This window comes from Schistocerca piceifrons, chromosome 2 (genome assembly GCF_021461385.2).
Source record: "Schistocerca piceifrons isolate TAMUIC-IGC-003096 chromosome 2, iqSchPice1.1, whole genome shotgun sequence".
Taxonomy (NCBI): Eukaryota; Metazoa; Arthropoda; class Insecta; order Orthoptera; family Acrididae; genus Schistocerca; species Schistocerca piceifrons.
This window is the reverse complement of record NC_060139.1, coordinates 311,480,777-311,494,937: the sequence shown is the minus strand read 5'-3', so window position 1 is coordinate 311,494,937 and position 14,161 is coordinate 311,480,777.

Here is a 14,161-nt window from a genome sequence, read left to right as displayed (position 1 = left end):
GGACCAACAAAGCATGCTTTGAGAGTGGCATTGTACATAATAATCTTCTGCTGATTTCCAGCTACTGGCTGCCACCCCTCTATGGTGTGGAAGTCGAGGGCTGGTGGCAGGCAAGTGGTTGTCAGTAGATCTCTGGACATGTGGCCAAGTGGCGCATGTGCTGCGGTTGTGTCATTGGGCTGCCTGAGAGTTAAGAGCTTGCGTCCCATGGCACCTTTTGTGTCAAAAGGCCCACAGCTGGCCAGGGACTAGGGGTAGGCATGTCCCGCAGTATCCTGCGAGGTGGCTGTCATGAATGCAGCTGGGCCAGCAAGCTGTGATGCGGGGTGGAAGGGTGTGGGGGGTGTGGGTGCTGGTGGAGCGGAGGCTACAATGGCCCAGTCCCTACGCAAGGTGAAGGTCGGTAATGTGTGAATCCAGCAGCGCAACACAGAGCATCTTAATGACTTTGTGATCACACTATATGAAGCGAACAGAAGTTAAACAAGAGTATCCATGTCCTAGGAAATGCAAATTATGTCCTTGTCAGAGCATAATTCTCCAATTTCCCGTCCTCTGAAATGGTGTTTTTTCTGGTTTCCACCACCTATTCCCCTTTTATAAACAATTTCCATCAACAGTTTCTGTTAATATTACATCCTCTAAGCAGAAATTGATTTGTACACCGAAAATTAGGAATGGCCACCAAAATTCGAAATTCACGCCAAAATTCGTAATTCCCGCCAATAGCGTAGGTGTCTGAGGAGAGAGAGTGGGTGGGTGGAGAGGGGGAGAGGGGATTGGGGCCCATGTGCAGGCTGAGAAAAACACATCATGTCTTCCGGAGGTGGGGTTGGGCATGGTTGGGGATGGGGGGAGGGCATTGTCGGGGGTGGGGGGGCTAATTGATCAATTTATTAATTTGCATATCAATTTGATATCAAAATTGGGGTGACATTGCCATCTACCTACTACTGCCACATCTGGGGCACATATTTTAGCCCATAAAACAAGTGCAAAAATGCAAGGAGTTCCAAAGGGAGTGATGATTGCAGTTTCTGTTATTTTTTTCCTATTGCACTAAATATGTTCACATCTGCCACAGATGTGAAAAATCCTATAAGTAGGGAATAGGGTACCTAAGGCCAAACATCAGGAGACCTCTCGGCATGTGAATGTAATACTGTGTCTCTCCCACAACTCCTCCAAACCGGTTATGGCCATGGTATGACTAGGTTTACTATGGCTGACCTTCACTCCACCAACCTGTGTGCTGAACATTTGTTGACATGGTATGTAGTTCCCAACGCCACCTATGGTTGAGGATTCTGCTCACCTATCCATTTATGTGTGATGTACAACTGTTCTTGACAATGACTTATTTTATTCCATAGTTCATTATTTTCTTGACTTAATAACACTTTGTAATGTACTACATCCTGCAATTTGTGGTTAGTAGTTTCAATATCATGTTTCATATTATTTATTAATTTCATAATTTTGTCTTTACTTTCCAACTGTGATGGTATTACATGTGGTGTCAGAGGCCTTGGATGCCTGCACTGATTGCCTCATAACAGGACATCTAATCACACCCATAGTTAAGTCTAGTGAAAGTTTGTGGTGGCAAGGAAACTCCGACCCAGCTATTGGCACTGACACATTTGCTACCATGAGGTCCAAAATTCACTGTAAGCTTTCTTATTCCACAATGATGAACAAGTGTGTCATTAACAGTGCGCAGAAAGGGTTTTGTTGATTTGCTAGCTGAACGTGATTGTTCGTATGGTGATAACTCCTGGTCATGAGTCTACTAGGTGTCATGACATCTGATCCCACATGAAGTATCTTGGGTCCATAGGCTGATAGAGTATAATCTTGTTTTGGTACTCTACATCTACATCGATATTCTGCAAATCACACTTAAGTGTTATTCCCTTCTCAAAAAGTGCAGGGAAGGAACAAACGCCTATATCTTTCTGTGCATGCTCTTATTTCCCTTACTTTGTTATGTAGGAAATATTTTCGCCCTCTGAGGACGAAGCTAATGATTGAAATTTCGTGCAAAAATCCCATCCCAACAAGAAATACCTTTGTTTTAATGGTGTCCATCCCAGATCCTGTATCAAGTCTGTGACACTTTCTTGCCTATTTCTCAATAATACAAAACTACTGCTCTTCTTTGAATTTTCTCTACATACTCCATTAATCCTATCTGGTAAGGATCTCACACCGTGCAGCAGTACTCCCAAAAAAAGATGGACAAGCATAGTGTAGGCAGTCACTTTAGTAAATCTGTTGCATCTTCAAAGTGTTCTGCCAATGAAGTGCAGGTTTTGGTTCGCCTTCCCCACAACATTTTCTGTGCGTTCCTTCCAATTTAAATTGTCTGTAAGGGTGCTTAGTCAAATTTATGGCCTTTAGATTTGATTTATTTATCTTGTAAACAAAGTTAAACAGATTCCTATTAGCACTTGTGTGGATGACCTCGCATTTTTCGCTATTTAGGGTCAATTGCTAATTTTTGCACATTACAGATATCTTTTCTAAATCATTTTGCAATTTGTTTTAATGTTCTGATGACTTTACAAGACGATAAAAGACAACAGCATATGCAAACAACGTAAGGCGACTGTTCAAATTGTCTCCCAAATCGTTTATATAGATAAGGAACAGCAGAGCGCCTATAACATGACCTTGGGGAACGCCCAAAACCACTTTAGTTTTACTCGATGACTTTCCATCAGTTACTACAATCTGTGGCCTCACTGACAGGAAATCACAAATCCAGTCGCATAATTGAGACAATATTCCATAAACACGCAATTTCATTACAACTGCTTGTGAGGTACCGTGTCGAAAGCCTTCTGGAAATCTTCCCCTTGCAACCAGCTCGCATCTGAACTTATGCCATCCAGTGTTCCAATAGTAGGCTCTTGTTGATATTTGAAACTGTATGGTGAAACACATTGGTGTGCCATTGTGCCAAACTTCTCATGATACCAACATATTGCTGAAGGGATGAGTTACCAGTACACGATATGTTGCTGTGATCACTTTGCGAGGCCAACAACCTCAGGCTGCATCTCTCAGTCAGGAGGGGTCAGCTCCTTCTGCAGTAGCTTGGTTAACTGATGTCCCACATCATCGATGTGGGTCCCGTGACTCTTTGCATCTCACACGAATGGCCTTGGGTGAGTTTGTAAGTGCTCGTATTTCACTGGGGCTACACATGTTTCTGTAGAAACATGGCTGACTGCACAGCATTAGGAATATATTTGATACTCAAATCCAGCTTGTTATATAACTGCAATGTTGCATGAATTCTGTTGGCCAAGTCTAATTTGATCTCTGTGAATTCCTGATCCCTCGAAATAAGTGTGGCCTGCACTGAAGATGGTAGTTTAAGTATCCATACGTTCCACAAGGTGTCATCCAATAATATGTTGGATTCTACAACTTGCCCCATGTTCCAGCATAGTTGAGAAGGCATTCTACTTCCAATTTCTTCTTCGAACAAAGCCTGATGTGCTTGTCATTCAGCTGCCTTCAACCAATGTGTCAATAAAGTATTTTTTTGTCATATCAAACTTGTTTGATGTAGCTGAAGTGGCAATAACACCACTAATAAGCGGAGAATGTTGGCCTAAATTGTTCAGCACAGCTACAAACATTTGTTATTCCATAACTTTGTAGAATTAATTTGACTGTTTGAAGTCTCGGTTGGTTGGGCTGGAATGCTCGTAGTTTTGGAATAATTACTGTTCTCTGTGGCTTGTCACTTATCACTTGTTGAAAGTGCATCATTCTACCAGATTAGGACAATGAAGGTTCCTGGCACAATTGTGTCACTGTTGTACACCAGGTACGTGTCTCGTGTGGCTATGCAGCTATTACTGGCACGGTAGGAAAATCGAAGTACACATCACGCAGCTCCCACAGTTACACAGTATGGTGCAATGTGAGCAGAAATGTTGGGTTACGGTTCAGCATGGTAGAATCTGGTGTGTTTGTGTCCTCCAAAAAACTGATTGATTGTGGAAGTGTCCCCAAATGTGAGATTTTGTTTAAGGTTTGATTACCTATGGCACCACTGGACATGTTTGTGCCCACATTATGTGAGGGTACTGCTGGTTGCTTTGTTTGTGGTATGGTCAGCCATTATCTCTATTGTCCAAGTAGTTTATAGTCACTGCCTCCCCCAATTTGCTTTGTCCTGTGCTGATGTAATAGTGATGGTGTGCAGTTCGCTGTTGAAGTTGTTATTCTGACTGAAAAACTGCATGTCTTGCTGGTGATGTAAGTTTGATATTGTGGGCAAAGGAGTCACCACTGTAATTATCTGGTATTAGTGGATCAGAACTAATAATGATCAAACGCACCATTTGAAACATAACAGCCGGACAGGGTGGCCGAGCGGTTCTAGGCGCTACAGTCTGGAACCGTGCGACCGCTACGGTCGCAGGTTCAAATCCTGTCTCGGGCATGGATGTGTGTGATGTCCTTAGGTTAGTTAGGTTTAAGTAGTTCTAAGTTCTAGGGGACTCATGACTTTAGAAGTTAAGTCCCATAGTGCTCAGAGCCATTTTTTTGAAACATAACAACTGCTTTATTCATATCCCGTTCATAAGCAAAAAAATACTTCAGCACACTTGCTTGCTAGCACAGCTGACACTCATCCAAACCTCCAATACAGTCTGTTTTCCAGTCCTTTTAGCAAGGGGAGGTTTTGTTTCCTCAATATGTCAATCCTGATGAGTTTGATTATCTTTGATATTTAAAATTATTGTTATTGTTGTTGCAACAAGTACATACACCTTACACAGTTAAACAGTGTATAATGTATGACATGTCAATATAAAGTTAGATGATATTTTTTTGAATTTCTGTCCCACTTTTTCTGATGGAAAATAAAATTATTTATAAAATAGCGAATTCAAATGTCTCTTTATTAAACTAAAAATATAACAATTTTTATATTTTTATTCTCTCCACTTCAGTTAACAGATAGCACATTTTTATTGAAGCTACAGTACACTGAGGTGACAAAAGTCATGGGATTGTTGTATGCACATAAACAGATGGTGGTAATATCATGTACATGAGGTATAAAAGGGCAGAACTGTCATTTGTACTCAGGTGATTCAAGTGAAAACATGCCCGACATTATTATGGCCATAAAACAGGAATTAACAGGCTTTGATCGAGAAATAGTAGTTGGAGCTAGATGCAGAGGACATTCCTTTTTGGAGATTGTTGGGGAATTCAATACTCTGAAATCCACAGTGTCAATAGAGTGTCCGGAATACCAAATTTCATGCATTAGCTCTCACCATGGTCAATGCAGTTGCCAATGGCCAACACTTAATGACTGAGAGCAGCGGTATTGGCATAGAGTTGTCAGTGCAACAGATGAGCAGCATTGCATGAAATAGCCACAGAAATCACTTTGGGACATATGACGAACATATAAATTAGGACAGTGTGGCAAAATATGTCATTAATGGGCTATGGCAGCAGATGACTGACACGGCAGCTTTTGCTAACAGCATATCAATTGCAGCACTTCTCCTGGGCTTGTGACCATACTTTTGGACCTTAGACAACTGGAAAACTGTGGCCTGGTTATATGGCTCCTGATATCAGTTGGCAAGATTCGACGATAGGGTTCAAATGTGGCACAGGCCCTACAAAGCCATGGATCTACATCTACATTTATACTCCGCAAGCCACCCAACGGTGTGTGGCGGAGGGCACTTTACATGCCACTGTCATTACCTCCAGTTTCTGTTCCAGTCGCGTATGGTTCGCGGGAAGAACGACTGTCGGAAAGCCTCCATGCACGCTCGAATCTCTCTAATTTTACATTCATGATTTCCTCGGGAGGTATAAGTAGGGGGAAGCAATATATTCAATACCTCATCCAGAAACGCACCCTCTCGAAACCTGGCGAGCAAGCTACACCGCGATGCAGAGCACCTCTCTTGCAGAGTCTGCCACTTGAGTTTGCTAAACATCTCCGTAACGCTATCACGGTTACCAAATAACGAAACGCGCTGCTCTTCTTTGGATCTTCTCTATCTCCTCCGTCAACCCGATCTGGTACGGATCCCACACTGATGAGCAATACTCAAGTATAGGTCAAACGAGTGTTTTGTAAGCCACCTCCTTTGTTGATGGACTACATTTTCTAAGGACTCTCCCAATGAATCTCAACCTGGTACCCGCCTTACCAACAATTAATTTTATATGATCATTCCACTTCAAATCGTTCCGTACGCATACTCCCAGATACTTTACAGAAGTAACTGCTACCAGTGTTTGTTCTGCTATCATATAATCATACAATAAAGGATCCTTCTTTCTATGTATTCACAATACATTACATTTGTCTATGTTAAGGGTCAGTTGCCACTCCCTGCACCAAGTGCCTATCTGCTGCAGATCTTCCTGCATTTCACTACAATTTTCTAATGCTGCAACTTCTCTGTATACTACAGCATCATCCGCAAAAAGCCACGTGGAACTTCTGACACTATCTACTAGGTCATTTATAAATATTGTGAAAAGCAATGGTCCCATAACACTCCCCTGTGGCACGCCAGAGATTACTTTAACGTCTGTAGACGTCTCTCCATTGATAACAACATGCTGTGTTCTGTTTGCTAAAAACTCTTCAATCCAGCCACACAGCTGGTCTGATATTCCGTAGGCTCTTACTTTGTTTATCAGGTGACAGTGCGGAACTGTATCGAACGCCTTCCGGAAGTCAAGGAAAATAGCATCTACCTGGGAGCCTGTATCTAATATTTTCTCGGTCTCATGAACAAATAAAGCGAGTTGGGTCTCACACGATCGCTGTTTCTGGAATCAATGTTGACTCCTACAGAGTAGATTCTGGGTTTCCAAAAATGACATGATACACGAGCAAAAAACATGTTCTAAAATTCTACAACAGATCGACGTCAGAGATATAGGTCTATAGTTTTGCACATCTGCTCGACGACCCTTCTTGAAGACTGGGACTACCTGTGCTCTTTTCCAATCATTTGGAACCTTCTGTTCCTCTAGAGACTTGCGGTACACGGCTGTTAGAAGGGGGGCAGGTTCTTTCGCATACTTTGTGTAGAATCGAATTGGTATCCCGTCAAATCCAGTGGACTTTCCTCTGTTGAGTGATTCCAGTTGCTTTTCTATTCCTTGGACACTTATTTCGATGTCAGCCATTTTTTTGTTTGTGCGAGGATTTAGAGAAGGAACTGCAGTGCAGTCTTCCTCTGTGAAACAGCTTTGGAAAAAGGTGTTTAGTATTTCAGCTTTACGTGTGTCATCCTATGTTTCAATGCCTTCATCATCCCAGAGTGTCTGGATATGCTGTTTCGAGCCACTTACTGATTTAACATAAGACCAGAACTTCCTAGGATTTTCTGTCAAGTGGGTACATAGAATTTTACTTTCGAATTCACTGAACGCTTCACGCATAGCCCTCCTTATGCAAACTTTGACATCATTTAGCTTCTGTTTGTCTGAGAGGTTTTGGCTGCGTTTAAACTTGGAGTGAAGCTCTCTTTGCTTTCACAGTAGTTTCCTAACTTTGTTGTTGAACCACGGTGGGTTTTTCCCATCCCTCACAGTTTTACTCGGCACGTACCTGTCTAAAATGCATTTTACAATGCCTTGAACTTTTTCCATAAACACTCAACACTGTCAGTGTCGGAACAGAAATTTTTGTTTTGATCTGTTAGGTAGTCTGAAATCTGCCTTCTATTACTCTTGCTAAACAGATAAACCTTCCTCCCTATTTTTATATTCCTATTAACTTCCATATTCAGGGATGCTTTAACGGCCTTATGATCACTGATTCCATGTCCTGCACTTACAGAGTCAAAAAGTTCGGGTCTGTTTGTTATCAGTAGGTCCAAGATGTTATCTCCACGAGTCGGTTCTCTGTTTAATTGCTCGAGGTAATTTTCGGATAGTGCACTCAGTATAATGTCACTCGATGCTCTGTCCCTACCACCCGTCCTAAACAGCTGAGTGTCCCAGTCTATATCTGGTAAATTGAAATCTCCACCTAAGACTATATCACGCTGAGAAAATTTATGTGAAATGTATTCCAAATTTTCTCTCAGTTGTTCTGCCACTAATGCTGCTGAGTCGGGAGGTTGGTGAAAGGAGCCAATTATTAACCTAGCTTGGTTGTTGAGCGTAACCTCCACCCATAATAATTCACAGGAACTATCCACTTCTACTTCACTACAGGATAAACTACTACTAACAGCGACATACATGCCACCACCGGTTGCATGCAATCTATCCTTTCTAAACACCATCTGTGCCTTTGTAAAAATTTCGGCAGAATTTATCTCTGGCTTCAGCCAGCTTTCTGTACCTATAACGATCTCAGCTTCGGTGCTTTCTATCAGCGCTTGAAGTTCCGGTACATTACCAATGCAACTTCGACAGTTTACAATTACAATACTATTGCTGCTTGGTCCCCGCATGTTCTGACTTTGCCCCGCGCCCTTTGAGGCTGTTGCCCTTTCTGTACTTGCCCGAGGCCATCTAACCTAAAAAACCGCCCAGTCCACACCACACAACCCCTGCTACCCGTGTAGCCGCTTGCTGCGTGTAGTGGACTCCTGACCTATCCAGCGGATCCCGAAACCCCACCACCCTATGGCGCAAGTCGAGGAATCTGCAGCCCACACGGTTGCAGAACCATCTCAGCCTCTGATTCAGACCCTCTACTCGGCTCTGTACCAAAGGTCCGCAGTCAGTCCTGTCGACGATGCTGCAGATGGTGAGCTCTGCTTTCATCCTGCTAGCGAGACTGGCAGTCTTCACCAAATCAGATAGCCGCCGGAAGCCAGAGAGGATTTCCTCCGATTCATAGCGACACACATCATTGGTGCCGACATGAGTGACCACCTGCAGATGAGTGCACCCTGTACCCTTCATGGCATCTGGAAGGACCCTTTCCACATCTGGAATGACTCCCCCCGGTATGCACACGGAGTGCACATTGGTTTTCTCCCCTCTCTTGCTGCCATATCCCTAAGGGGCCCCATTACGCACCTGACATTGGCGCTCCCAACTACCAGTAAGCCCACCCTCTGTGACCGCCCGGATCTTGCAGACTGAGGGGCAACCTCTGGAACAGGACAAGCAGCCATGTCCGGCCGAAGATCAGTATCAGCCTGAGACAGAGCCTGAAACCGGTTCGTCAGACAAACTGGAGAGGCCTTCCGTTCAGCCCTCCGAGATGTCTTCCGCCCCCTGCCACACCTCGAGATGACCTCCCACTCTACCACAGGTGAGGCGTCAGCCTCAATGTGGGCAGTATCCTGGGCAGCCACTGTCGTAGTCCGATCGTGGGATGCGTGGGTCGAGCTGGCCGTCCCCGAGAAACCCCCATCTGGACCCCCACAGTGATGCCCATTGGCAACAGCCTCAAGCTGTGTGACCGAAGCCAACACTGCCTGAAGCTGGTAGCGAAGGGATGCCAACTCAGCCTGCATCCGAACACAGCAGTTGCAGTCCCTATCCATGCTAAAAACTGTTGTGCAAAGAATGTCTGAACTAATCTACAGAGAACACAAACAATTCGACACAAAAGTTAAACGGTTATTAAAATACAAGATTGCCTAGTAAATGCAGTAATGCTGCTACTTGCACACTGCTGACACACTGCTCGGCGGCGGAAGGAGACTATGCGATTTTACACTATTCAGGTACTAAAACGCGATGCTACAACTCTCAAATACTATAATACGCCCGAAATTTATGAATTAAACAATGCAAGTACCAAAAACACGCAAAGAAATTAAGAATTAAACTAAGTAACAAATAAGTGAGCTAAGAGTATACGACTTGCTGCTGGCAGTTGCTTATCCAACAGTGGCAGGTTGTCAACAAGGCACTGTGCAAGCTGGTGGTGGCTCTGTAATAGTGTTGACTGTGTTTATGTGAAATGGACTGAGTGCTCTGGTCCAGTGGAACTGATCATTGAACGTAAATTGTTACGTTCAGCTACTTGGAAACCATTTGCAGCCATTTGCGGAGTTCATATTTCCAAAAAAACAAAGGAATTTTTATGGACAACAATGTGCCATGTCACCAGGCTACGGCCACAGTTGTTCACGACTGGTTTGAACAATATTCTTGACAGTAGTAGTGAAAGATTTGGCCTAAAATCCTGCACTGGCAACATTTTTACAATTATGGATGGCTATAGAGGCAGCATGGCTCAATATTTCGGCAGCGGACTTCCAAAGAAATGTTGTGTCCATGCCACATCGAGTTGCTGCACTACACCGGCAAAAGGAGGTCTGACACAAAATTCGGAGGTTTCTCATTACTTTTGTCACCTCAGTGGACATTAGGACTATGGCAGTCCTTTCTACTCTCACTAGAAGCTTTTAAAGATTTGAGGAGTTACCTTAAACACAAACAATTTTTTTTCTTTCAATAGTTAGCATTGGAAGAAGATTCATAAATTTGTTTTATCACAGATGAATGTCTATGTAATGGGCCCAACATGTTTTTTTTTCTTATTTTTGAAGGTTTTTACCAAATTCCCAAGGAAACATAACTAATGTCTGAAGGAGGGGCAAGAGGCATGAGGGTGGAGTGGCCAGGCAAGCGTCAAATTATATTTTGCTTGTGTGGAAAAATGTTCTCAAATCAGCCTTGCATATGCCTATATTCTTGCTGCATTTAATGATGAAGTGCAGCACAAGAGTCACACTTTATGCCACAAAACAGCCTATTTTGACCATCTTGTTTTACAGCTTTAGCATTTTGCTCAGATATTTCTGTGAACATTTTCAACACCAACATTAACAAATATTATGTCAAAGTACTCGTTTTTTCCAGTGCTTTTAAATACCTTTAAATAATTCATCATCCTATTAAAAAAAGCGTACTTGTTTCACTATCTCAGTTGGTATAAGAATTCAAAACATTGAACGTATGACAGAAGTATGTGTCCCTCTGCTTACTATTATTTGCTGAACACCTCATTCTTGAACGATTCACAAAATAAAATTGGTGTTATGTCTTCCAGCACTCACTTTGTATGTGAGATTTGATGTACAGTGAACTGTATATCTCATGTCTGAGGATATTACTTGTAGTTGAAAAGCTATTGAATAGATTGTAGTACCTATAGAGATGTATGGAAGTGAAACATGGACGATAAATAGTTTGGACAAGAAGAGAATAGAAGCTTTTGAAATGTGGTGCTACAGAAGAATGCTGAAGATTAGATGGGTAGATCACATAACTAATGAGAAGGTATTGAATAGAATTGGGGAGAAGAGGAGTTTGTGACACAACTTGACAAGAAGAAGGGATCGTTTGGTAGAACATATTCTGAGGCATCAGGGGATCAAAAATTTAGCATTGGAGGGCAGCGTGGAGGGTAAAAATCATAGAGAGAGACCCAGAGATGAATACACTACACAGATTCAGAAGAATGTACATTGCAGTAAGTACTGGGAGATGAAGAAGCTTGCACAGGACAGAGTAGCACGGAGAGCTGCATCAAACCAGTCTCAGGACTGAAGACCACAACAACAACAATAACCCATAGAGATGTTCTTGGCTGACTTTCCATAATCACACTTCAGGAATGCTATCTACATAACATACTGTAGAAACATTTCACAAATCAAATTGGCATAAAAATGTGTTATTCAGAAAAATTGTGCATTGTTTGCCTGAAAATATGGTCTTTCATTGGAAGGCCGAGAGCTTTAACTTTGGCCTGTACCTATAGGTATTTGAATTAGGCATACATACCCAGTAGTAGCACCTCAGTTTTGCCCTGATTCTGTGAATCACAGAGCATTGGGGAACCATACTAACCCATACCTTCTCAACCAGCCCTCAGCTCAAGAAGATTAGTAGCAACTGGGTTCAAGGTGCACTTAGTGGTGTCCCAGATATAAGCAACAGGACTGAGGTCAGATGATCACACAAGCACCCACACGCCTGTATTCTGAAAGCATTCTGACATAACACAATAATGATGGGTTGGTGAATTATCTTGCTGGGTGGACTGGTACCCAGCAGGAACTGTAGATGAACAAACAGATGCTTGTGATCAAACTTAGGTTTCTGTATTGTTTACCATTGAGAGATGATGGAAGACATATCAGGAGTCACATTTCATTCCAGGATTACTTCCCCCAGAGGAGAATACCTCCACCATTCACCTGAACAGCACACTGTATATGGTTCATGTGTACCAACATCTTTTGCAACTTGTCTGTCAAGGTGACCTTAAAAATTAATTGTGTGTCCAGCACTAACACTGGCAGTCTCTGACATTTTGATCATTTGCTTTTGTATGCCACAGCTAGGAGGTAATCCTGGATTGCATGGCTGCTCATTTGCTATTGTTTAACACTGAATTGGTGAGGTTTCTGCAGCATTGAGGCCCATCTCCCCACTGTTGCAGTCAGTGGGAACACATTTTTGCCCATGATAGATGAATCCTGCTGTGGCTATTTTCCCAAAAACAAGGCACTAATGATATGCACTTGATGTAATGGCAACTTAAAAGCCTTGTACCTGAAAGATATTGGAGATGGAGCGTTCCACGTGTTGGGACTACAGTATAGCTGCAATAAAACGCGTTATTGTCTGCTGTCTTGCCCATCCTTTGCTCGAGTCATGCTGATGGCTAGGGTATGGTCAGACTACATCTCAGTGACATGCTGAACTATTCCGTTCACTGTGGTACTCTAATGTAACACCTAAGTTATTATCAGTTGCAAGTGTATATGTCTTTACCATGACTATTTCTTTTTGCAAGTATTTATCAACCATAGTAGATAACCAGCAGCTCAACAGTGTAACAGGATCTTGTCAAATGAATATGTACAGTTGTGGAGTTTTTAAAACACAAAGGCTATTATACTACTACTAATGAAAGTTTTTGTGATTATATCTGTGGAATGGATCAACAAATGGAGGCTATGCTGACCACTTGACAGGTACAGTAATGACAACTACATTCCTTTATTTAACCCAGCGCTGATGACTGGTACTTCAGTTAAATATTAACTTTTGCTCTTAACACCCTCCTAAACCTGGATTCATACAGCTATTATCTTTGACTTTCAAATAAAATAAGTCAGAGCACATAAACAAACTATAATCTTTTGTGTCTGTCTTTATTGTATCCCCCCTTGTAAAATGTCATAATAATAGGTCCTTGGTACTCCATATGGTGGTGAATAATAAGTGTGGATTAGAAGCCCATTACACTCAAGAAGGGATACTGGTGATAGTTTTGTTCTGAAACATTGTGCAGTGATTGTGTAACTAAAGGTTGTTTGGGTTGTCTTCAAAGATAATTACAGTAACATCTCCTGGTTGTCAAGAATTATTTTTGTCAAATTTGAGCAGTAAACTACAAATTCATGTATAGAAGCCACACTCTAATTTGCACTGAGAACCTTCCAGATGATCCATCCACAAGCAAACTGTTTCTGTACTACAATCAAATGCATTGCAACAGCTGCAAGCAGCAAGACTACCAACTACTGTACAAGATAAACAGAACTTTATGCTATGCTATACATTACCCACAGCTACACTGGCATATCAGTAATTTTGTTACGACGAGTGATGCTAAGTAAGTAATCTATTATCCATGCTCAGTTGCTTTCACATGTTCACCTGTTAAGGTAAGTGTAGCATGACATATAGATGCACTCCCCTCCAACTAACCCGACACACAATAACAAGGCATGCCTATTGCATTGCTACCAAGCAGTGCATGCAGATGAAAGTAAGCAAGTGTGCACTTCTATGCATCATGCTAGATTTCATCAATATCGTTTCAGCAGTTTAGTCATGAACAGGAAAATTCACTTTTATATTTATAAGACTTTAAATTACAGTGTCTTTCTTTTTGTGGTCTGATATTCGTGATATAAAGCTCGTGTGTTGCCCCAAGCTATGCTCAAGTCACCTGTGAAAATGCAGTGAAAATTTGTGTAGCAGTTTTGGAGATTAGCATGTTCAAAAAGACAGACACAATGGTTATACAGTTTTATTATCAGCATATGTACTTTGATTAGAAACATGGGAAATAAATCCAATGTCTATCAGTTATCTTGACAGCAAAAATATAAAAATTTGATTAAAAGCACTAAGAAGAAATAAG